The sequence below is a fragment of the Papio anubis genome, chromosome 19, assembly GCF_008728515.1.
Source record: "Papio anubis isolate 15944 chromosome 19, Panubis1.0, whole genome shotgun sequence".
In the NCBI taxonomy this organism is placed as follows: domain Eukaryota; kingdom Metazoa; phylum Chordata; class Mammalia; order Primates; family Cercopithecidae; genus Papio; species Papio anubis.
This window is the reverse complement of record NC_044994.1, coordinates 57,309,822-57,335,153: the sequence shown is the minus strand read 5'-3', so window position 1 is coordinate 57,335,153 and position 25,332 is coordinate 57,309,822. Positions and strand designations below refer to the sequence as shown.

General features: G+C 34.7%; 1 long non-coding RNA gene and 1 pseudogene across 2 annotated transcripts in view; one reads left to right on the top strand and one right to left on the bottom strand.

The window, feature by feature from the left end:
* The window catches only part of LOC108583129, a 460,617-nt gene that overhangs the window by 94,274 nt on the left and 341,011 nt on the right, over window positions 1-25,332 (bottom strand). For both annotated transcript variants that reach the window (XR_004180100.1, XR_001897440.3), the window contains exon 4: window positions 23,156-23,210. This is a non-coding gene — a long non-coding RNA (uncharacterized LOC108583129). The remainder of the gene's footprint in view (window positions 1-23,155; window positions 23,211-25,332) is intronic.
* Window positions 23,767-23,819, top strand: LOC116271524 (annotated as a pseudogene).

Sequence of the window (25,332 nt, the reverse complement as noted above, 5' to 3'; positions counted from 1 at the left end):
AAAAGTTGAATGATAGACAGGCAGATACGCAGCAGAAACCCAGAAGCTGAAACCTCCCTGGGAATCAGTACTAGAGTAGAAAAGTCTGAAATGCAATTGATGAATTTCTGGAGGCTCAGTGTGGACAAGTCTGAGAGGCAAAATCTTTAGGGGAACCCAGTCATGGGGGAGTCCCCACCCCTTTGTGAGTTTTACCTTCCACAACTTGATCATATTCTCACAGTGAATATTGAAGAAAACACCCTCATCATTTCAGAAAGGGGTGGAAAAAAATAACCATTTTTGAAATACACCAGAGTACTTTGTTCATAATAAGGCATGCCCTCAGGAGAAATGAAATAAAAACAGTTTAACCTGCCAGGGTTTTATCAGAGCCTAAGTGACCTGGGGGAAGGGAAAGACTCAGCTCTAGCTCCTTCTAGAATTCCATGCGAGAGAAGAAAAATATTCAACTCCAGTAAATTCTAGCCATCCTGTCTCAAATAAGGGGAGTGGCGGTTATGATAGGCACTTGTGCAGTTCACAGCCTAGAGGCATAGACTTAGTAAAAGGCTGTGACTTAATTGTAGGATTACAGAACACTTCCCCTACTCCAACACCTTACCACAACATCACTATTTACCATTGTTCATTTTACCCAGTACATGATGACCAACTACCTAGAAAAAATTACCAGGCATAGTAAAAGACAAAACAACAACAACAACAACAACAACAACAATGTAAAGAGATAGAAAGGCTTTAGAACTAGACTCAGACAAGCCAGGATGCTGGAATTATCAGAGTCAACTTTTGAAACAATTATAATTCATATGATAAAAACTCTAATGGATAAACTGGAGCACATGAGAGAACAGATGGGTAACATAACCAAAGAGATAGAAATTTCAAAAAAGAATTGAACTTATCTTTCTTTGCAGATGACATGATTGTGTATGTAGAAAAATTCAAATAATGGGCAAAGAAATTTCTGAAACTAATAAATGATTACAGCAAGGTAGCAGAACACAAGACTATATAAGTCAGTCACTTTCCTAGCCCTGAGTGAAGAACAAGTAAAACTTGAAATTAAAAACAGAAAGAAATTACATTGACACCCCCCCAAAATGAGATAATTAAGCATAAATCTAACAAAATATATATAAGATCTATATGATAAAAGCTATAAAACTGGTAAAAGAATTCAAACAAGAACTAAATGGAGAACTTTTCCATGATCATGGGTCTTCATAGAAAAGACTCATTATTGTCAAGATGTCAGTTCTTCTCAACTTGATCTGTAGATACAATGGAATCTCAATTAAAATCCCAGGAAGTTATTTTGTCTATACAGACAAACTGATTCTGAGGTTTATACAAAGAGGCAAAGGACCATAATCGTCAACACATTATTGAAGGAGAACAAAGTTGAAAGATGAATTTTACACAACTTCAAGATTTACTATAAAACAACAATAATTAACACAGTGTGGTATTGTTGAAATAGACAAATAGATGGTTGGAACATAATGGAGAGCCCAGAAAACCACTTGTATAAGTATAGTCAACTTATCTTTGACAAAAAAGCAAAGGCAATGCAATGGACGAAAAAGAGTCTTGTCAATAATTGTTGCTAAAAAAACCTAGACATCCATGTGCAAAAATATTAATCTAGACACAGATCTTATATCTTTAACAAATATTGACTCAAAATAGACCATAGACTTAAATATAAAAGCAGAGGCTATAGGATTCCCAGAAGACAATACAGGAGAAAATATAGATCAGTTTGGTAATGAGTTTTTAGATACAGCAGCTAAGGCACAATCCATAAATAAAAGAATCGATAAGCTGTACTTTGTAAAAATAAAAATGTCTGCTCTACCAATGACAATGTTAAGAGAGTTCACATATAAGCTACAGACTGGGAAAAAATATATTTGTGAAGGACACATCTGATGAAGGATGGGTATTCAAAATATAAAAAATAACTCATACAACTCAACAAGAAAACAATTCTAATTAAAAATGGGCCAAAGACCTGAACAGACACTTCACTAAATAAGATATACATATAGAAATTAAGCATGCCAAAAGATGTTCAGCATTATATGTCATTAGAGCATTGCAATGTAAAACAACAGTGAGACACCACTACATGTCTATTAGAATGCCCAAGACCCAAAACACTGACAACACCAAATGCTGAGGACAATGTATGACAACAGTAACTCTGATTTATTTCTGATGAGAATAGTAAATGGTCAGCCAGTTTGGAATCCAGTTTGGCAGTTTCTTACAAACCTAGCCTGAACATCCCCTCCAGTAATCATGCTCTTTGGTGTTTGCACAGAGAAGCTGAAAATTTATGTCCAGTCTGAAATCTGCACACATATGACAGTTTTATTTACAATTGTTAAAATATAGTGTTAACAAAATGTTGTCCTTTAGTAAGTGAATAAATAAACTATTACACATCCAGACAATGGACTATGATTCAGTACTAAAAGGAAATGAGCTACAGCCACTCATGGTGGCTCACACCTTTAGTCCCAGTACTTTGGGTGACTGAAGTGGTTGGATCACCTGAGGTCTGGAGTTTCAGACCAGTCTGGCCAATATGGTGAGACACTGTCTGTGCTAAAAATACAAAAATTAGTAGGACATGTTGGTGCATTCCTGTAATGTCAGCTACTTGGGAGGTTAAGGCACACGAATCACTTGAATCTGGGAGGCAGAGTTTGCAGTGAGCAGAGACTGCACCACTATACTCCAGCCTGTGTGACAAAGCAAAACTCTGTCTCCAAAATAAATTTAAAAAGGGGTTGGGGGGTTGGAGGAAGTTTAAATGCAGATTATTAACTGAAAGAAGTCAATCTGAATAAGCTGTATACTGTGTGAGTTCAACCAGATGATGTTCTGAAAAGGCAAAGCTATAGAGACAGTAAAAAGATCAGTGGCTGCCAGGAGCTAGTGAGGATAAAGAGATAAATAGGTGCAACACAGAAGATTTTTAGAACAGTGAAGCTACTCTGTATTATATTATACTATCTTCAATGGCAAATACATGCTGCCATACATTTGAAATTGCCTATTTACCTATTGTTTACTCATCCAGATATTTTAATGTAACATTTAGAAAGTCCAAGCTTTTCTTCACCACAAGGAATGAGAATTTTCTAACAAAGGTTGATTCTTTTTAATGACCTAAGGTTATGATATGAATGATGCAAGAAAGTTAGAGTCATTTATTATCTTACTCAGTTATTTCTATTTAATGACTTACTAAAGTTTTTCCATGAAAAGTTTTTCTTAAGCCAGGCATAAGGAGGAGGGAGAACTTCTTGTTATTCTCCTCTTTTCTTAGGTAGGTGATAACTCACAGCTGTTTCTCTCTCTAGGCATGGATGTAGAAGTGACCATGATTTGTCAACTATTCTCTGCTACTGGTAGAATCTTATCAGAATCCACACCAGAATTATAAACTTAGTTTCCACATCACTCCACAATATCTTAAGACAGGATGATTTTCTGTAACTTACTTAATTTATAAAGCAACTCCAAATTTTTTAATCTAAGAAAAATGTTAATAATAATATCTTATGAAAATAAGTATGTGGTAAAGCATTTCTGTCCATCAGGAACATAAATACATACATAAGAAATCTAGAGGAAAAAAAGTTTAACATATGCTGTGAAATCTGGCAATATTAATATTACTTGGCCCACTAATCCCAATTCCAGAAATATCATGTATATAAATATATGTACAGGAATGCTCATCATTATAATGTTTATAATGGAAAACCAATGGGAATGACTTAAATATCCAAATATAGTAGAATTATCATTTTCAAGATTTTTAAAAATTCAATGATTTTATTAAAACTATATAGTGAAAATTTATGATATATTTACATATTCCTAAAGATTATATCAAATTATAATATACAAACGATATATGAGAGAAGGCACTGAAAGAGAACTCTGCCAAAATATTAACAAGAGATATCCCTGGATTGTAGAAATAAAGGACATACTCTTTTCTTCTTTATAGAATTCTAAATAATCTACAGTGACATGCATTGTAAAAATTGCCTGTGAACGAAGTAAAACAATTTCTTGTTACTGAAGTTCATACATGCCCTTGCTTCACCACAGTGCCCCTAAAGATTTAAAAAGCATAAGTTTCAAATCCCATAAGTAGTACCAGTATAAATTTATGCTTAATATTTCAACAGAACTTACTGTAATGTGCAAAACAATTCTGTGAAGCTGGGAGTTTTCTGGAATTTGAAGTGTGTTTAACCCAAACTCTGCTTCCCCATACTTTCACATATGCATCTTCAGTAAATTTAAATCACTTTTGACCTCAATATTCAGAATCCAGGATATTGTGTAATTGAACTTACCAGCTCAGCTCTTGTTATCCCAGTAGGTGTTTGTTTAATAGTGGAACATCAGAACTTTCTAGATGAAAAAGTGTGTCTCTTTGGTAATGGTGTTTAATAGAATGTTAAATACACACATCGTCAGTAATTTGGGGGTATTAACTATTCTGCAAGCATACCCAGGATATTAAGACAATGCATTAATATATGATCAACTCTCTCTGAATCTTCATTCTATTTTTAAAAAATGAATCTTTAAAGTGAAAAACATGATTCCATAATGGGTCTAATTATATAAGTTGTAAACTTTGTAGCCGATCTTAATGATGTAGAAAGAAATGAGGACAATATTAAACAAGTAATATTCAAATGAAAGAGATCCAACACTTACCTATGAACGTTGGTAAACTTTAAAATACTTTCTGTCATTTTAACACTTAACATATATGAAAAATAGAACAAGAATAAGAACCCATATTTATGAAAGGCAAAAAGTCAGAATCAAAAACAAAACAAAAGAAATTGGCATTCTTACACTGGCACAAATTGACTGATAACAATCACGTTTTAATTCCTATGTTTCTTATATTTGTTTCATTAAGCAAAGTAAAGCAGTTGAATGGAGGAGGATACCCTGGTTACTAGTGGCCCAGTCTTAGATACATTCCTTGTGATGTAACAACCTTGGGTGAAGCTGCCCCAACTTGTCCTAATTCAATTAGGGAAAATGCGCTAAGAGAACGGGACCTTGGTCATGACATGAGGCTGTCCTAGTACACATATTCCTTGCTTGGGTGATGTGGTTCAACATCTTTCTTTCCTGAAATAAATAACTACATTTGAGAGATTGGAGTTTTTTTTCCAAGCCATTTTTCCAAGAAGCCTCACCTAATTTGCATTTGCTCTCAGTCATATGCATCTTGAAGAACAGTGCTGGAGCCATGAAATTACGCTTCCTGCTATGGCTTCAAGAGTCAAGGGCACAAGAGAATGAGCCGTCAGTGCTTCTCTTTTCCTGTGTTTATTCACAACACTTTAGTAAATTAGCTTAATTTTGGATACTTGTTTTGAGTGCTTACTTCTCATGGCCTATGTTATTGAGTTATAGATAAATTGAACAAGCTAAATCTATTATCTATTATTCCTCTCTCTACATTACTCAGTGGAAACCTCAAATAGATACTCCTATAGACAGTGATCAAAACAACTGCAAATGAAACTTAAATTTAAATTTTTACAATGACGATGTTAGCTGAAGAAACTGAAGTTCATAATATTTGAACTAGTATTGGAACATAGATTTGAAAATAGATTTGAACATAAATTTTATTATGTTTAAATATTTTATTATTTGAACATAGATTTATTAAACATTGGGCCCACATTTCACTATATCACTAATTTTCAACAAGTCTAAGAGCTGTACAAATTGCCAAAGTAATTTGAGACAATCATAAATGAATATAAAATTATTTATCATTCTTCCAAAGGTGCCTTTTCTATCCTCATGTACAATCTTTCATATATCGACGATGATGAATAAAGAGTTGTTCACACAAGTTCCAAATAACTAAAACTTGCATCTTGAAACAAATGCTTTAATATATTAATAATTTTCAGTTTTGATATTTGCATATGGCTCTATGTACTGATAACATGTTTTATGTTTAATTAGACTGGGATGAAATGATTTTCATACTTTATAGATTTATAGATTTTCCTAAAAAATAATACTGAGTTCATCTAACTCTCCCTGATAATCAAGCATCAGGTGCTCCTCAGGTTGGTTTATTCCTTCAGGAAACTTCTCTGATTCCTATACTTTGTAAGATTATTTTGTTTACTTTTTATAAGCTGTATCTTTTGGCTAAGTTACTCATTGAAATTCTCAGTGAGCACCTTGTCTATCTCCCCTTTCTGCTTTGTTCTAATTGACTACAGTCTGAGATCTTATGTAATCCTTATTGTAAAATTTGATATATAATACATAATTTTAAATATAACATATAATATATAATACATAATATATTCTATAATTAATTCTAATATATATTTATATTTTTATATAATATGACATTATAATTATATAATATACAATATTTTATATAATCATATCTACAACATTATGATATATTAATATTGTATAATTATATATAATGGAATTAATAGGTAAAATATTATATAATATATATAAAATATTTGAAGACACATATATGTATAATCCTTGTTGTAAGATAAAACATTATATGTGTAAAGATCTGAGAGGCTCTTCTAATAGTTAAATGAGTGAGAGATAGAGTCATTGACTTGGAGACTTCAATTTTTGCTTGTCTGGTTATTTGGGTTGGTTATTGAGATGGGAAGGTGATAAGAAAGGAAAAAACAGTAGTTCCTGCTTATCCACGGGGAAATACGTTCAGGACCCCCAGTGAATACATGAGGTCACGGCTACTACCAAATCCTGTATATACTATGTTTGTCCTATACATACATACCTATGATAAAGTTTAATTTATAAATAAGGCACAGGAGAAATCAACAATAATAATAAAATAGAACAATTATAACACTACACTGTAATAAAGGTTAGCTGAATGTGCTCTCTCTCTCTCTCCCAAAATATCTTGGTTTCAGACTGTGGTTGGCTGTGGGTAACAAAAACCATGGAAAGTGGAAATGGGGACAAGTAGGGGACTACTGTAATTGGCAAAAGAATAATTTGAAAAGACATATCTCACAAGTTTGTAGAAAATTCATTAGGAATACAAAACCTTAGTATTTATACAATTTTAGAAATCTCCAGAGGCTATTTCCCATTAATGAGCAAAGTACACTATAGGAAATGAGGACATCACTATACACCCACAGTGCTAAAGAACAAAGAAGAAAGTACGTCCTTCATCTGGTTGTCAGAGTTTGCTTCTGCAGAAGGAAAAGGGAGTGTCCCCACTCCAGAAAAGTATCTCGGACTGCCTCTGTGACTGTGTCCTCCTTTTCTCATTTTCTCCAAATGTCGAAAGCATTAACCAAATTTTCGGAATATAAAATATTTCTTGAGGGCACATATAACTAGGTGTAAACACTGTATGAATTTATCAGCCTTCCACCAAGATATGACCTACAGTCTACCCTTATGTGGTGAAAAGCCACAAGAAGACTGAACACAGAAATCCATGTTTTCTTTCCTCGCCTCTTCGATAGGTGATAGAAAGATAAACTGTCCCAGGCCTACCATCTTAAGAGATATTTCTGGCCATAGTTTTCTCCACTTAAACACTTAAATTTCATGCCAATCTCTTCAGGTCCCAAGATCATACAAATAACCAGAGGATCGTTCTTTCTCAAGTCTGAAATTGAAACTTTCAGAAAAATACTGGTTCCAGCCTAAAGCAAATGTTCCATGCTATTCACCAGAATTTGGCATTAAAATGTACCAGGTACCTTGGGGGGCCGAGGGGGGGGGATCACAAGGTCAAGAGATCGAGACCATCCTGGCCAACATGGTGAAACCCTGTCTCTACTAAAAATACACAAATTAGCTGGGCACAGTGATGCATGCTTGTAGTCCCTGCTGCTCAGGAGGCTGAGGCAGGAGAATCACTTGAACCCAGGAGGCAGAGGTTGCAGTGAGCCAAGATGTGCCACTGCACTCCAGCCTGGTGACCGACCGAGACTCCATCTCAAAAAACAACAACAACAAAAAAAGTACCAGGTGCCTTCCCAGCTGACAATAGAATGTCATGCTGATTTTCACTCACTGCTGTTCCTTTTGTACAGCTCCCTTGAGGTTCTCACTAGAAGAGAGGTGACTAGCAGGCAGGACTTCAGAATCCAATGTAAGCAAGTTCCATCAAATATGTCATAACATATTCAAATACCAACTTTGCTTAGAAAAACCTCTAAATGTGCATACGCATTGATGCACTGAATCAGTATCAGCCACTATGCTAGTTAATGATGAATATAAGTAGGTTTAGAATAAGCAATTATGAACAAAGGAATATATATATCTTCAACTTCATTTAGGGTAATCGTAACATTATATTAACCTCTGCTGTAAGGAAACGTGAACAGAACCTATGAGCTAAACCTTGAATGAGACATATTATACCTTCTAATGAAATTTGCTCAGACCTTCTTCATGTTCATTTTCCTCAATATTTTATGAAAAGTAACATTTTCATCAACTATTTCACAGCAAGTTGGAAGTCCTCGTGGCATACTAGTTTTTTTCAATTCAATAAAAACAATTATTAAAATACAAGCTCCCGGAAGGGAGAATCTTTGTCCTCTATCTGGGCTGTATTATACTTAATATATTTTTCTTTTCTAATACCAGTGATTATGAAGACGATGCTGTGTCCAAACGCAAAAGGGCATATTTCATACCGAGGTTGTTTGGAAACTCACGTTAGTGAGATTATAATAGCTGTCTTTCTGCTAGTGTATACTTCCAATGGGAAAATTTTTTAAAAATGTGTCTGTCTTTTCCACAGTGATAGGAAAGAGTAAGTAATGTTTAGATTCCAGCCAAGACTTGAAAGGAGAGAACATAAAAATTGGTGCTCGCCTGTTCTTAAAGCACAGTGAACGTTTGAGCACCTATGGGAAATCCACGAAGAAACTTTTTCACAAGAGAAAAACAAGCTACGGCATGGAAACATTATGCCCTCTAAAAAATCAAACACTTGTGGTCTAGCTAGAAGTGCAAGTGGAGGTGAGGAGAAGGTATCAATCACAAACACGAAGCCAGGTGTTCTCTTTTGCAAGCAGTTGCTGCAAAGGCAGTCACGGTTTACAAAAGCAAATTTCTCAGTGATCAAAGGCCTGAGTTCAGCCATGGTCGAGGAAGCATTCGACTTAATTTGAATCATTGTATGAATAGGACCACAGAGACAGTACCTTCTCCAATCCAAAGGGTTGCAGGAAGAAAGAAAGCTGAGAAGCCAGAAGAGAACTGATTGTGGGGATTAGCTAATCCCTGGACAACTACAAACTGGTGTGAAGACTTCACTCAAGTCATTTCCATATTCTGCCTCTCAGCTGCCTAATATACAAAATTAAAAGATGAGATAAATAATTTCAGTTTTTAGATTTTATGATTCTAAGCAACATAATGTGAATAAATATCAGAATTTTTAATACCTAAGAAATGATATCCCTTCGTCTTATGTCCATGTAATAAATAAGGTTATTGATGTACTCGAAGAACTTGTGCAAATATATAATGGTGAGAAATGAGATGGCTCCCAAAGCCAAGTATAGCTTTGAAGAACATTATAAATATGTTCACTGAGAGAACTAAAATTACGAAAAGGAAACATGTAAGTGGATAAACTAAATAAAAATAAGCCATAGTGCCAAGTCTCCATGGAAACTCTGGGAGAATAAGCATGTATGCCATAAACATCATACTGAGGAAAAAAAAACATATATTATCAGCATATGCCTTGCTAGAATATAAAAGAATTTTAAAGATACTAGTTCCTATATGCTACCTAACACTACTCTCTAAAAATGATCATTCCTTCAGCCTTATTATTTGATGACATTGTCCTTTGTTTTATTGAGATTCTGTGGATTCCTGAGCATCAAACAGTCCTAAATATTGAAGGACATTAGATGGCATGTAGTCCACACCACCTGCTCCTTAGCATCCCTACCAAGAGGCCAGGCCATTTTATGCTCCCCTTTTTAATTGTGGAGGTCATGCATGAGAGTCATGCATGTTAGAAGTGGTAAGTAGTGGCTTACTTAACATAAGAAGCAATGCTCAAGATAAAGAGATTGGATATTGGCTAAACTTTCCAGTCTCATATTTGTAAATGGGACTTTTATGAAAAAGAAATAAAAAAAAAAAAAAAAAAAAAAAAAAAAAAAAAAAAGGCATTTAACCCAGACACCTTTCCCAAAAAGGAAATCTTCAGAAGATCATTTCACATTCATGAAACTTCCATCTCCCAGTGGACATCTCTCTGAAGGAGACTATTACATCCTCTACAGGTTAGCAAGGAACCAGCTATACCATTGCATGCTAAAGCCAATTGCTTTTAAATGATTTTAAAATGAGAAGAAACAGTTTAATCCTGAACTAGATTAAAGTTAACAGAATAGATGAAAGACCCATGCTCACCAATTTAACTTCTCATCAGATAGGAAAAAAGAGATAAATACTCTAACGAAAGACATGTTGTAGACACAAACACTAAGCAACCTATTTATCTTGATCCTCAAGCAATGCTCTCTACCAGATTGAAATGTGAGTTGTTTTCCATGATATCCTAAATCAACGTTAAGGGACTACAGTAGTTATTTATAAAAGAGCATAATAATTTGCCCTGATTATCCTTCAGAGATTATTTTCCATATCTATTTAGTTTTATAGTATCAAGTTCTAGGTATTTTTCTTTGTGTTTTATCTTTTTGACTCTTCTTTCTTTTATTCTTTAAATGAATAATCATGAAACAGTAATAGTGTGCTATCCTAGTACTAAATACTAGATATGTCAACTAAAATAAGACGGTCCTTGCCACAATTGGTTTTAGCAGTGGCAGAGAAAGATTAACATGTAAATAAAACATTTCATATATTGTTAAATGTGCTATGATAAAAGTTGTAAAATTAAGGGATGCAAAGTAATGCCTAGGCATTGCTGCCAGTGGGAGGAGTGGAGATCAGAAAATCATCAGGGGTAGTTACTGTGGAGGTGCAAATTGAAAGCCAAGTTAGATCATGGAGGCGGAAGTAAGCACTCCAGGAGGGGGATATATTAGTTCATGTAACATTAACCACACTAAAAAGGTCTTTGATTACAATGCTTAATAACTGAAATAAGCCTTTTTTGGTTTTCCTCTGATCCCTGAATTGTTTGCTGCTTTTTCTCCCCTCCTTTTGAAACCCAAGTACATATACATTAGCTAGCTTGATACTACACCACAGCTCACCAACACTACTGTTTTTCTCAATTTGAAAAACTTATATCAATTTTCCTTTAAGTTCTTGGCTCCCTTAATCTGTTACATACAAGTTGCTATTAATCTCATCACACAGATTTTGTAGTTCAGTATTTACACCTGGTACATTTTTTAGTTTTCATAAAGTATAATTTAAGTACAATCAATTGTCAAATTTTATGAGTATATACGGTATGCTATAAAAAGCCACCACCAAAGTTAAGATAGCCAGCATTTCTATCACCATCCAGAGCTTCCTTTTATCACTCCTTCCATTAATATCCCCAGGCAATCATTAATATACTTTGTGTCACTACAGATTCATTTGCACTTTCAGGAATTATGTGCAAGCAGAATCTCATGCTATTTAGTCAGATTTTTTTCCTGGGTTCTTTCAATCAGCATAACCATATTAAGGTGCATACATGTTTATAGACAATATGTTTCTTTTTTGCTATAGATATGCCACAATTTGTTTATCCATGCATCTGATAGACACTTCTATTGTTTCCAGTTTGAAGCTATTAGAAATAAAATATGTCTGAATTTGGATGTACATATCTTTGTATGCATCTTTTCATTTCTCTTGGGTAAATGCCAAAGTGTCTTGATATGTGTTTGTTTAACTTTGTAAGAAAATGGCAAGTGTTTGCCAACATGCCTGTAACATTTATATTCCCACAATCATTGGATGGGAGTTCAAGTTGGTGCACATGCTTGACCATGAAAGTTATGGGAGGGATTTTTTAAATTAACTTTATGTAGTGCTTTAGTCATTCTTGTGTAGGTATGTAGTGCTATGTCATTCAATTTTAATTTGTAATTTTCTTATAAGTAATCATATTATAATTTTTCATGTATTTATTGGTAATTTGGATATCATTTTTATGAAGCACCTTTTTCCTTTTTTAAAATCATGGTTTGGCATCTTCTTATTGAATTATAAGTGATCTTTATATATTCTGAATGTATGTTCTTGGTATGATGTATATCTTATAAATATTTTCTCTCAATCTATGGGTTGCCTTTTCATTTTCATAATAGTGTCTCTCAAATAGCAGAACATTTTATTTCGATGAAGTCAAATTATGTATATAATAAAATATATGTCATATACACATATAAAAATTTTATTTGTCACTTAAATGGTTTATTTCTTTTCTATATGAGAAAACACTGCCTACCCAAAATTTTTAAAGATTTTATTCTAAGAATGTTATGAGTTAATAATGCATTTAGATCTATAATCCACTTTGAGTTGACACTTTATGTATTGTATGAATTAATGGTCATTTAAAAAAATTAACATCCAGTTGATCCAGCACAACTTATTGAAAATAATATCCTTTTTCATTGAAGAATCTTGACCCTTTATCAACAGTCAATTGACTAGACTTCTGGACTCACTTTAAAAATGTGCAGAACAACAAAGAATATTATTCTCAATATTCTACAAATAAATTACAAATTAACATCTTTCCTAAAATCATCAGAGGGGTTGGTGAGAGGAGGGAATTGATTACAAAGGAACTACACAGAAGTAGTTTTAGGGTTATAGAACTGTTCTGTATGCTGCTGAAGTACTGGGCACATGACTCTTTTCATTTGTCAAAATCTATACAGAATGAACTTCATTATATGCAGAATTTTTGAAAATCACCCAAAATTTTAAGGGATTCCAGGATGGGGTACAGACAGTGACATAGAAATCTTAATGTCTTACAAATGCATGGCATGCCATCAGTGAAGGGACTGGAGGATAAGAGGGAACTGACCAAAGTAACTGGAAAACAATGTTTTTGCTGAATACTGTAAGACTAGAGACAAAAAGAACTATACGTGAACATTGTACTCTAGTCAGTAAACTGGTTTCTCACAACCATATGGGTTGAGCAGTTATGAAACAATTTAATATGTATTATGGGTTTAAACATGTAAGTAATAAATTATAGATGAGAGCCACGTTTCTCACTGTCAGTAAAAATGTTAAAATAAGCAAGGGAGGAGGCCTAGAATGAGCCCTGATATACTAGATTAGCATCAGAGCCATCAGTATGCACTGTATCAATATGCACACACACACACTCTTCAACACATGCATACTCATGGTTGTATGTGTGTGTGTGCATATTGATAAAGACTAATTTTAGAGGTGTGCATTTCCATGGCTTCTTACACATACACATACACTCCCTAGCTCTGTCCACTGAGAGATCCTAGAAATAATGACACCGCAGTAGCAATATGCACATTCAGCACTCAGCTGTTGTTTTCCAGAGACCATTCTCCAACAAGTGTAAGCGAGGGATTTTAGAAAATGGCTGAGTCTAACCTGGGGGAGAAAAAGTACAAGATAAGCTGGGAGACCCTGTAGTGTTAGGAAGAAATATTAAACAAAAGGAAGGAAGGATGGAAGGAAGGAAGGAAGGAAGGAAGGAAGGAAGGAAGGAAGGAAGGAAGGGAGGGAGGGAGGGAGGGAGGGAGGGAGGGAGGAAGGAAGGAAGGAAGGAAGGAAGAAGGGAGGGAGGAAGGAAGGAAGGAAGGAAGGAAGGAAGGAAGGAAGAAGGGAGGGAGGAAGGAAGGAAGAAGGGAGGAAGGAAGGGAGGAAGGGAGGGAGGGAGGGAGGGTTAGAAGGAAGGAAGGGAGGGAGGGAGGGAGGGTTAGAAGGAAGGAAGGGAGGGAGGGAGGGAGGGTTGGAAGGAAGGAAGGAAGGAAGGAAGGGCAGAAAGTAAAAGAACAGAAAAGGTAGCGGTTCATCAGACACAGGAGCCAACTAAAAGAATTCTCAATGTCCGCAGATGGAAAAAATTAAACAGAAAATCAACACTGATACTATTGAATTATAACCCAAAATACAAAATGAGTATACAGGAGTCAATATTAATATAAATAAATAATTCAATAAACAAGGAAGACAGAACTAATCTTTATGAAAGAATTCCAAGTAATATGTGTAGACACTCCCTCTTCCAAGAAGTAGAACTTAATTCTCCTCCCATTGAGTGTGGACTGGAATTCACAACTCATTTGTAAAATGCAGAGCAACATAAGAGAAAAATAGAAACTTTACAGAGAAGGAACCTGATAGACACCAAGTAAACCAAATGATCAATGATTGCCAGTCAAGTCGTGTGGATATTCTGTAACTGCTAGTATCATGCAATGAGAAATTGTTTCAGTTAGGATTCTCCAAAGCAACAGAAATAATAGATCATAGATGATAGACGGATGGATGGATAGATGATAGATAGATAGATAGATAGATAGATAGATAGATAGATAGATAGATAGATAGATAGATACATTTATCTTATGGAATTGTCTCGTGTGATTATTGGGACTGGCAAGTGTGAAATTTATAGGGGAGACTAGCAGCCTGGAAACTCAGGCAGGATTTGACAATGCAGCCTTAAACAGAATTCCTTTTCCCCAAAGAAACCTGTTTTTGCTCTTAAGGCTTTCAAGTGATTGGGATGAGGCCCAGCCACATTGTGTAGGACAATCTCTTTCACTTAAAGTGACTGTAGATGTTAATCATGTCTACAAAATCATGTCTACAAAAATACCTTCACTACAACATAAAAATTAGTGTTTGATTAAATCGCTGGGTAATACAGACAGTCTCCAACTTACAATCGTTTGACTTAGGATTTTTTGGATTTACAATGATGCAAAAGCAGTATTCATCCAGTAGCAACTATACTTTAAATTTTTAATTTTTCATCTTTGTCCTGGGCTATCAATATGCTATCACAATGCTGGTGAGTGGCTGCAAACAGCAGTTCCTAGTCAGCCACAAAATCACAAGGATATACAAATCAGATTCTAGAGAACTGTATTGCCAGATAACTTTACCCAGCTGTAAGCTAATGTAAATGTTCTGAGCATGTTTAAGGCAGCCTAGGCTAAGCTGTGATGTTTCTTCATAGGTTAGGTGCATTACATGTATTTTCGACTTAGAATATTTTCAACGAACCCTGTCATAAGTTGAGGAGTGTCTTACAGGTCATCCAGCTTGACACATGAGACTAGAAGTACACCTCACCTTTTTGTATTTTTCGTTCACACCTGTATTAACCCCAATCTAATCATGAGGAAACATCAGGCAAACACCAATTGAAGAGCATCCTACAAAATACCTGACCAGTAGTCTTCAAAAGTTTCAGTCACGAAAATTCTTTTAAAAGAGAAAGTAGGACAGACTGAAGGAGGCCAAAGAGATGTAGTGCCTAAATAAAACATAATATTCTGGGTTGGATTCTGAAACAAAGAAAGAACATTTATGGGAAATCTGGTAAAGTCTAAATATCTATATACCTCTATAAAACAAAAACAAAATCTACATGAAACAAAAAAGTAAGAAACAAAAGAAACTGGGCAAACATCACATGTAAATTCATGCAATAAAAATTCTGTAATATTAAAAATTATTTAGTAGATATATACTTCCTACTGTAGAATAATGTTCATAACATATTGACATTTGGAAATAAAAACAAATTACATTAATGAATGTATATCTAGTGGTTAAAATATGTATAGTTCTGCCATCTTGGATGTGCAGTGAGGTAAATCTATTTATTCAAATGTACATTAAAAGCACAATGCCGCTATTCACTGTTGGCAAACAGATACATTTTCTCATTCATAGAAACTTAGTTCCATCTGACTGAAACTTGAGTTTCTTTGGGATAGGTATTCAGTTATCCTAAGAGTCATCACCTCCCATTCTCTCCCGAAGTGATCCCAGAAGGGCATAGGCATCTGGTCACCCTGGGGATGGTCATCAGGTCTGAGTGGTGTTCTCCATGCTAGTGGCCTTCTCTGGTTGTAACTCATTTCTTCTGTTCCCTTCTGTTTTTTAGTACTTATCCTGTGCTGAATATATCAGAGCTTCTAGTTCTATGGAACACATTTCTGTTCCCAATTTCTAGCTTATCTGGATATATACCCTCAACCTGGGGAACTTCTGTGCTTCTCTAGAGATGCCCAGGGTAACTGTTTACACATTCTTCCAAATTAATTATAGAAGAGAGACATGTGGGCTGGGCGCGGTGGCTCACGCCTGTAATCCCAACACTTTGGGAGGCCAAGGCAGGTGGATAACAAGGTCAGGAGTTCAAGATCAGCCTGACCAAGATGGTGAAATCTGTTTCTACTAAAAAAACAAAAAAATTAGCTGAGCATGGTGGCAGACACCTGTAATCCCAGCTACTCACGAGGCTGAGGCAGAAGAATGGCTTAAACCTGGGAGGCAGAGGTTATAGTGAGCCGAGATAGCGCCACTGCACTCCAGCCTGGGCGACAGAGTGAGACTCCCTCTCAAAAACAAAATGAAACAACAACAACAACAAAGAACAGAGACATGTAAGTGGCTTTTGCCAGGCGTCTTTCAGCCGTCACTGCTCTACTGCTCAGGAATCACATTGGTAAAGGAGTTTCTCTATGAGGATTACATGCTCCCAGCCCTGTGGAGAGGAAGCGGAGGAAAACAAAATTCGATTCCATGATAATTAGCAGCATTCCGTTTAGAATGAAAAATATATATATACAAAAAGAAATAACGAATAGTTATATAATCAAATGCACACAGAAATTACCACTGGAGGCTGGGTGCAGTGGCTCACACCTGTAATTCCAGCACTTTAGGAGGTCGAGGCGAGAGGATCACTTGCACCCAGAAGTTCAAGACTAATATGAGCAGCATAGTGAGGCACCGTTTCTACAAAAAATAAAAAAAATTAGCTGCATGGTGATGTACTCCTGTAGTCTCAGCTACTCAAGAGGCTGAGCAGGAGGATGGCTTGAGCACGGAAGATCGAGGCTACAGTGAACCATGATCACACCACTGCACTCCAGCTTAGGTGACAGAGTGACAGCCTGTCTCAAAAAGACAAGGAAGGAAGGGAAGGAAGGGAAGGAAGGGAAGGAAGGGAAGGAAGGGAAGGAAGGGAAGGAAGGGAAGGAAGGGAGGGAGGGAAGGAAGGAAGGAAGGAAGGAAGGAAGGAAGGAAGGAAGGAAGGAAGGAAAGAAAGAAGGAAAGGAAGGAAGGAAGGAAGGAAGGAAGGAAGGAAGGAAGGAAGGAAGGAAGGAAGGAAGGAAGGAAGGAAAGAAAGAAAGAAAGAAAGAAAGAAAGAAAGAAGGAAAGGAAGGAAGGAAGGAAGGAAGGAAGGAAGGAAGGAAGGAAGGAAGGAAGGAGGGAAGGAAGGAGGGAAGGAAGGAGGGAAGGAAGGAAGGGAAAAGAAAATAAAATTACCACTGGATAGCAAATATTACATCTAAATTCTAGTCTTGCATGTATATAGTTTCTACTTTTCTAAAATATAAAACAGAAGTCTAAATACTTATTTTTAATACTTTTCCATACAGAAGTACAATTCTTATGCCCCTCCCTTCAAAAATGCAGTTCTATTATTTTTAGAGAATGCTTTCATCCAGGACAGCTCAATGATCACTTCTGGAGCTGTGTTGCAAGATGTGTAATTGTTTTAGAATTGATTGCTTTGTGAAATAGGCTTATATGTTCTGACAGTGTGTTAATACAATAAAATAACTTTTTAGTAGCAAAAGAGTTACAATTTTTCATTGGTTATAAGTTTTTTTTTCTTTTCCACTGCCATCTCTTTGTAGATAAAATGGAATTTCATAAGCTCTTGTTTTTCAACATCAGTTTCTAGGAGATTTTTTCATCAGGATGCGTTGTTCAAGGCTAAATACAGCTCAGAGAAAAATCCATCCAAAAAATCCTTAAAAAGATGTATTGTATTGTGCTTAATGGGAAATATTGTTACCGTAAAAATACATTGTAAGTTGTGACCTTGAATGTTTGTTTACTAGGACACTGGAAAGTAAATATAATAGCCTTATTTTCCAAAAGAGATAAGTTGCCTTTCCTCTGGTATCTATGCGATATTTTCTAAACAATTTTTTTTCAGGAATTAAGTACTCTTTTTAGCATCAATAAAATATTTGTTATTTATTTTATAGATAGATAGATAGATAGATAATATTATCCAGGTATAAGCTTCTGGCTTACATTACATTCTTCTTTCTCTTCCTCATCTTATAAGGACATCGGTTTTATTGTATTAGAGTCCCACCATTATGACCTCTAAACATAGTCACATCGGGCAGAGATTTAGGCTTCAATGTAGGAAGTTCAGCGTGGGACAGAGTTCAGTCTATAACAAGCAATAACAGTTCTATAAAGATTTTTATCCTAAAATGGGATTGAGTTCAAAGATTGTATGGGTTTGAGGTGAAGATTTGTTTTGTTTTTTGTTTGTTTGTTTATTTTAGATCAGGAGATGTACGTTCAGATGCTGATGGAAACAGTGAGATAATAGTGATGAGCTGATGGTAAAGGTGAGAGAATACTCCCCAAAGCAAGTCCTCTAGAGTTGCGGCCAGACATATGACAGAGAATGGGGAGCTGTCACTGTTTGGGTTCCCCAGAAAGCAGAGATTCAGATGGAGCTTAGAGCATAGGATGTGTACTAAGGAATACCTCCGGTGTCAACACCTGTGGAAGGGAAAGAACGGAAATAAGGCTGGACAGAGAGAGAATTTGAGCTCTGATGCATGCCCAGCAGCTGTGGAAAGAAGACTTTTACTAAAGGAACATCTGGGAGTCCACCACAGTCCATCCATGCCACCGCTTGGATTCAGTTGTCTATATACTTTCTGAAAAGAGCTCTTCCACAAATCTTCCTGGAGAAAACTTAAATAAGGAGGAGCTGTAGGACAAACTACAGCCCCACTAACACAGCTTGTGCCGGGCCACAACTGATTTCAGCACTGCCCATTTCCACTATCCATTAAAATATCTGTTTCCTTCCATTATCCCCTCTCCCCTAGGCCACTGTGTCTGTATTTGGCTGGAATTGCTACATTTGTCCTTTTATTGTCAAAATGGGGCAAAGGGACATAGAGGTGTTTAAGTAGATCACATAACTCCAATCCTTCCTGACCACCTTAAAATAATCACCAACAATTACATTTTCTTTAGTGTCATATCCTCTTCTTGCTTGCATGCCTATATTAGGCAAATACGTTTATACTCATATTAAAGATGAGAAAACAGGTTCAGAGAAGCTAAGGTTGCAACTTGGAGATAGTGGATCTGAAGTATGAACCGCATGTTTCAGACCCTTAAAGATCAAAGATACCTAAATCCACTAACTTTAGAAAACAACATGTCTCATTCTTTTCACTTACAAAACGCAAATTGTTTCACAAAAAATATAGCCATGTGTTTATTCCAGGGAAATGGTTCAGTAACAAATTAGATTCAGTTTGTAACAAATTTTCTAAGTGTGTAATAGGATAGTTCAAATATTGATGAACCAAACCATTATGGCTTTCTATGATAATGAAGTTGTATTACTTTCGCATTCACAAAAAAAAAAAAAATTGTTAAACTACTACTATATTGTATGTAACAAACGTTCATTCAATAACGATTTTGAGTACTTAGTATGCAAAGGTGCTTTTCTAAGTACTTGGTATGACAAGATAGAAGAGATTTGGGGTTCGCCATCAATGATGTAACAATTTGTGAGAAAGAACAGAATGAAATTGTTTTAAAAAGTAAGAGAATAGCAAACAGGGGTACGTACAACATTAAAACTAAGGACAATGAAGAAAGTACTTTAGATCAGTCGTTCCCAACCTTTTTGGCACCAAGGGCCCGTTTCGTGGAAGACAATTTTTCACCGCAGGGGTGGGGTTTCTGGTGAGGGAGGTGGTTTGGGGATGAAACTGTTTCATCTCAGATCATCAGATCATCAGGCATTAGACTCCAATAATGAGCGTGCAACCTAGATCCCTTGTATCGCAGTTCCCAATAGCTTGCGCTCCTATGAGAATCTGCTGCTGCTGCTGATGTGACAGGAGGGCGGAGCTCAGGCATTAATGCTCCCTCCACCACTGGACGCCGCTCACCTCCCGCTGTGCACCTGGTTCCTAACTGGCCACGGACCAATACTAGTCTGCAGCTCACTGGTTGAGGACCCTTCATTTCAATGATGACTGAGGTCAAGTTTCCTACGTACATGAAAAGCAGGGAAAGCCCTACTCGCTCATCACTAGCTTCTGAAAAAAAGGCTGTGAGAGAATACTACAAGCTTCTTGCAAATAGATCCAAATATTTGCAAGACCACACTAGAACAATAAATCTAGTTTCAAACATCAGGCACAGAACTACAACATTTATCTTTCATAAATGCATGGTACATAGTTTTCTTTAGCAAATATTTATTAGACGAGTTTAAAAAATATATGTATTTGTAATATGTATACCACATTTTCAATCTGACAACCCCAGTGAGTACAGCTTAGTGTTTTGAACTCAGTTTGACAAGTCAAACAACGAAATGTTCAAGTCATATTCCTATTTCCTTTTATTCAACTCTGGACAAATTAGCTGAGTTCTCTTTATTTGAAGTTATTTCTAATACATGTTTTATAAGGTTTGGTAAGTAGTATGTTTATCCGCATAAAAACCTTTGCAGTCACCAATATTTTGTAAATGCTTAATAGTCACCAACAACAGTTCAGAGCTGCCCCGATAGCAACCATTCACCCTCTTCTAAAATTAACAAATAATATTTTCTTTGAAAGTATTATCTTTATTCATAGAACATGATAGTAAATTTCACAATATTAAAACAAAATAATTTCACAACATTTAGAATAGTATCTAATTTGATCTCTATAATAAAAAAATTTGGTAAAGCTCTTGTTCTATTCTATCACAACATAAAATATCCATGGGGAAGCAAATTATTATTCCTACATGCAGTCTCTATTTGCTAGTGCCATTTATAATACTCTAATGAAATGATTTTTGAAAGTACTTACTTAAAAGAAGACAATGTTGTGTGTTTCATTTTTTCAACTGTAAGTAAGCATTTAATAAAATACCTTCATGAATTCAATGGGAATATGTATAATTATGAGCAATTAGAGTTAAAATTAAACCCACAAATCAGGAAATTCAAAAGCTAATATCCAAAAACAATGTTAGTTTTGAAAGTGTCATAAAATAATACACATAATTTAAAAGATTAATATACTTTTAAATATTTTAAGCATATTAAATGAGATAGCAAATTATAACAGTAAAAAATATTTCTGAGCTATTTCAGAGACTGCCTAATTATTACATAACAGTTTAAATAAATATAGGATAGAAGCTATGATTTTTTTGATTCCTAAAAATCAGAAATATGTATTATTTTAACATCAGGACATCCAAAATGACTAATTGATTTTGTTTCTAATCAAAGGAAATAACTGATATGGGGGCAGAAAAAACTTAGAATCATATAGCTCAAATGGAGAGAATCACAGAAACCCAGAATGGTTTCATAAATTTAAATACAAATAAAATACTTTTATTTAGTTGTGGATAGATGGGTAGATGGTGTCAGGAGATTCATATTTCTAGTCTACTAGTTTTGAGACTGTGAAGTGATACTTATGTATTATTCTTCATCATATATCCATCATTTAATAGAAGCGTTTTAGAAAAATTTATATCCATCACCTTGTTATTTTTGTAGTTCAATATTTAAGTTTCTGTCTCCATCAAGCATCTAAAACTGCAAATGAAGTCTCTCATATGAATCTAAGTAAGCCAGAAAAAGCCATTTCTAGAACAATATCTAATTGTAAAGTCATGGTAGCCTAGCTTATGATTCTTGGCAAATAACATTTTGTCCTGAGATTTTACCATTTTTATAGAAAGTAAGGGATTAATTTGTCTATATACAATTTATTGTTAATTAAAATAAAAATATTCATTTCATATTAGGCATCATATAAATGATTTTGCATATAGCACCATCTGTAATAATGAAAATGGACAAATTGGGAATAAAAGTTTATATTCTCATTTACATAGCATATATCTGCACAAAAAATTTGTATCACAAGTGTTTGTATTTTTTTAAAAAAATGTACAGAGGGGATTATGAATGTAGCAAATGTTTGCTATCATTTAAAAAAAAAAAGTCACCTGCAAACATGTAGAAAGTGTTAATGCCATTCCTTCTGCAGACTTTGCCAGAGTTTTCCTCCACTAGTTCTGGTAGTGGACAACTTTTATTTCTGTATACCAATTTTTACTGATATAGATGTTTTGCATTACTATATAAATTTTAGACTCTATTTGTCATTTTCTACTCTCTGTCTACAAAATCAAACAAACAAAAACCCAAAATAACAACAAACAAAACCCTACTAGCATTTTGAATGGAATTGCCTTGAGTCAATTGACCTATTTGGATAAAACTAAGATTTTACCAACATTGAGAGTTTCAATCCAAGGCTGTGAAATATCTTCGCATGTATTTAGGCACTCTTACTCATCTCAACAATATTGTATAGTTTTTAATGTACAGCTCTTACATGTGCAATTTTAACTTAAATCTAACTAGGTCATGTTATTTTTAAGCTATTATATATGATGTTTTACAAATCATTCATTTTCCAACTCTTCATTCCTAATATACAGGAATATAGTTGACTTTTGTACACGTTGTATTTAGATGGAATTGTCCAACAACAACTGCACTGATACATATTCTATCCTACACGTACTTACCCTGACAGTCCTTCAAGAGGTGGGGTATCTATTTTCTCCCTTTGAACCCGAGTGTATCTTTCAAAGTGTTTTAGCAATATTGACAACAGAATTCACAAAAAAACAGGATTTATGACTTCCAAGAATTATTTTTAAAAGACAATTTGGCTTCCAATAGACTATCTCTATCTCAAGATTCTTGTGTTTGTACCCTGCACATCAGGTTGTGAAGAAACAAAGTTACCTGTAGATGTTCTGGCCAACAGCTTTGGACAGGTCTCCACCCAACAGGCAGCATCCTGTAAGAAAGAGAGAAAGGTCACTATATAATGACAAAAGAGTCAGTTCAGCAAGAAGGTATAAAAACTGTACATATAGATGTTCCCATCACTGGAGGACCCAAATATATAAAGGAAATTTTAATATATCTAAAGGGAGAAATACATTGCAATACAATAATAGTAGAAAATGTCACCACCCACTTCCAGTAATGGACAGATCATCCAGACAAAAGTCAACAAGGAAGCATTGGAAATGAACTACAGTCTATACCAAATGGACCTAATTGACATTTACAGACAATTTATCCAACTGCTACAGAATACACATTTTTTTTTTCACCAATACATGGAACATTTTCAAGGAAAGACTATTGGTTAGGTCACAAAATAAGTTTCAACAAATTCAAAAGGGTCAAAATCATATCAAGTATCTTTTATGATTGCAATGGTATAAAACTAGATAATAAAAATAAGAACTTGAAACTATACAGACATATGGAAATTAAACAACAAGTTCCTGAACAATTAATGGGTCAATGAAGAAATTAAGGTGGAAACGTAAAAATATATTATTAAGTGTTACAGCTCTTTTAGAATCTGTCTAGCAAATTTTCTGGTGAGAAACCCTCCAATATAAAAATAAATGAATAAATAATTTTGAAAATAAAAATACTTTAAAACAAATGGAAATACAATGTACCAAAATATATGGCATATGGTAAAATCAGTAGTAAGAGGAAGGTTTACAGCTATAAACAACTACATCAACAAAGTAGAAAGATTTCAAATAAAAAACGTTGTGATGCACCTGAGAGAATCAGCAAAGCAAGAAGAACAAATCCACCCCAGAATTAGTAAAAAGAAAGAAATAACAAATTTCAGATAAGAAATAAAGTGGAGAATAAGAAAAATACAGAAGATCAATAAAACAAAAGACTTTTTCTGAAAAGATAAACCATATTGGTAAACTTACCTACAATAACCAAGAAAAAAGATCCAAATAAATTTAATAAGAAACAACAAAAAAAAATATGACAACTGATACAACAGAAATGCAAAAAAAAAAAATTATAAACTATTATGAACAAATATACACCCAAAAATGGCAAAACCTAGCATGGGATAAATTACTGGACACAAAGAACCTGCAAAGATTGAACTATGAAGAAATAGAAAACCCAAACAGACTAATAATAAGTAATGAGATCAAAGCAGTAATACCCATCAAAGTAAAACCAGATGGCTTCACTGCTAAATTCTGTCAAGCATTGAAAGAATAACTAATACAATTCTACTCAAACTGTTACAAAATTTGAAAAGGAAGAAATTCTTCCAAACTCATTCTACGAGGCCAGAATTACCCTGATGCCAACAATACGCAAGGACACAACAAAAAGAGAAAACTACAGGCTAATATCCCTGATGAACATAGATGTAAATATCTTTAACAAAATAGTAACAAACTGAATACAAAAACACGATAAAAATATCATTTATCATGATCAAGTGGGATTCATCCCAGGGATGCAAGGATATTTCAACATAGGCAGATCAATAAATGTGGTATATCACATTAACAGAATGAAGGACAAAAACCATATAATCATCTCAGTAGGTGCTGAAAAAGTATTTCACAAAATTCAACATTCCTTTCTGATAAAAATTCTCAACAAAATGAGGAAGAAACATACCTCAAAACAATAAACACCATATATGACAAGCACACTGCCAACGTTATGCTAAACAGTGAAAAATTAAAGCCTTTCCTCTAAGATCCATAACAAGAAAATCATCTTCATTTTTATCACTTTTATTCAGCACAGTACTAGAAGTTCTAACCAGAGCATTTAGGCAACAGAAATAAATAAAGGGCATCCAAACTGGAAAATAAGTTGTTATTTTCTTCACATATGACATGATACATTTAGAAAAACCTAAAGACTTCATTAAAATACTATTATAACTTATAGACAACTTCAGCAAAGTTACAGGCTGCAAAATGAGCATATAAAATTCAGTAGCACTTATATACACCAACAGTGAACAATCTAGAAAAGAAAATAGGAAAGCAATCACAATACAATAGCTGCAAAAATGATGCCTATGAGTAAATTTAACCAAAGAAGTTAAAAAATCTTTA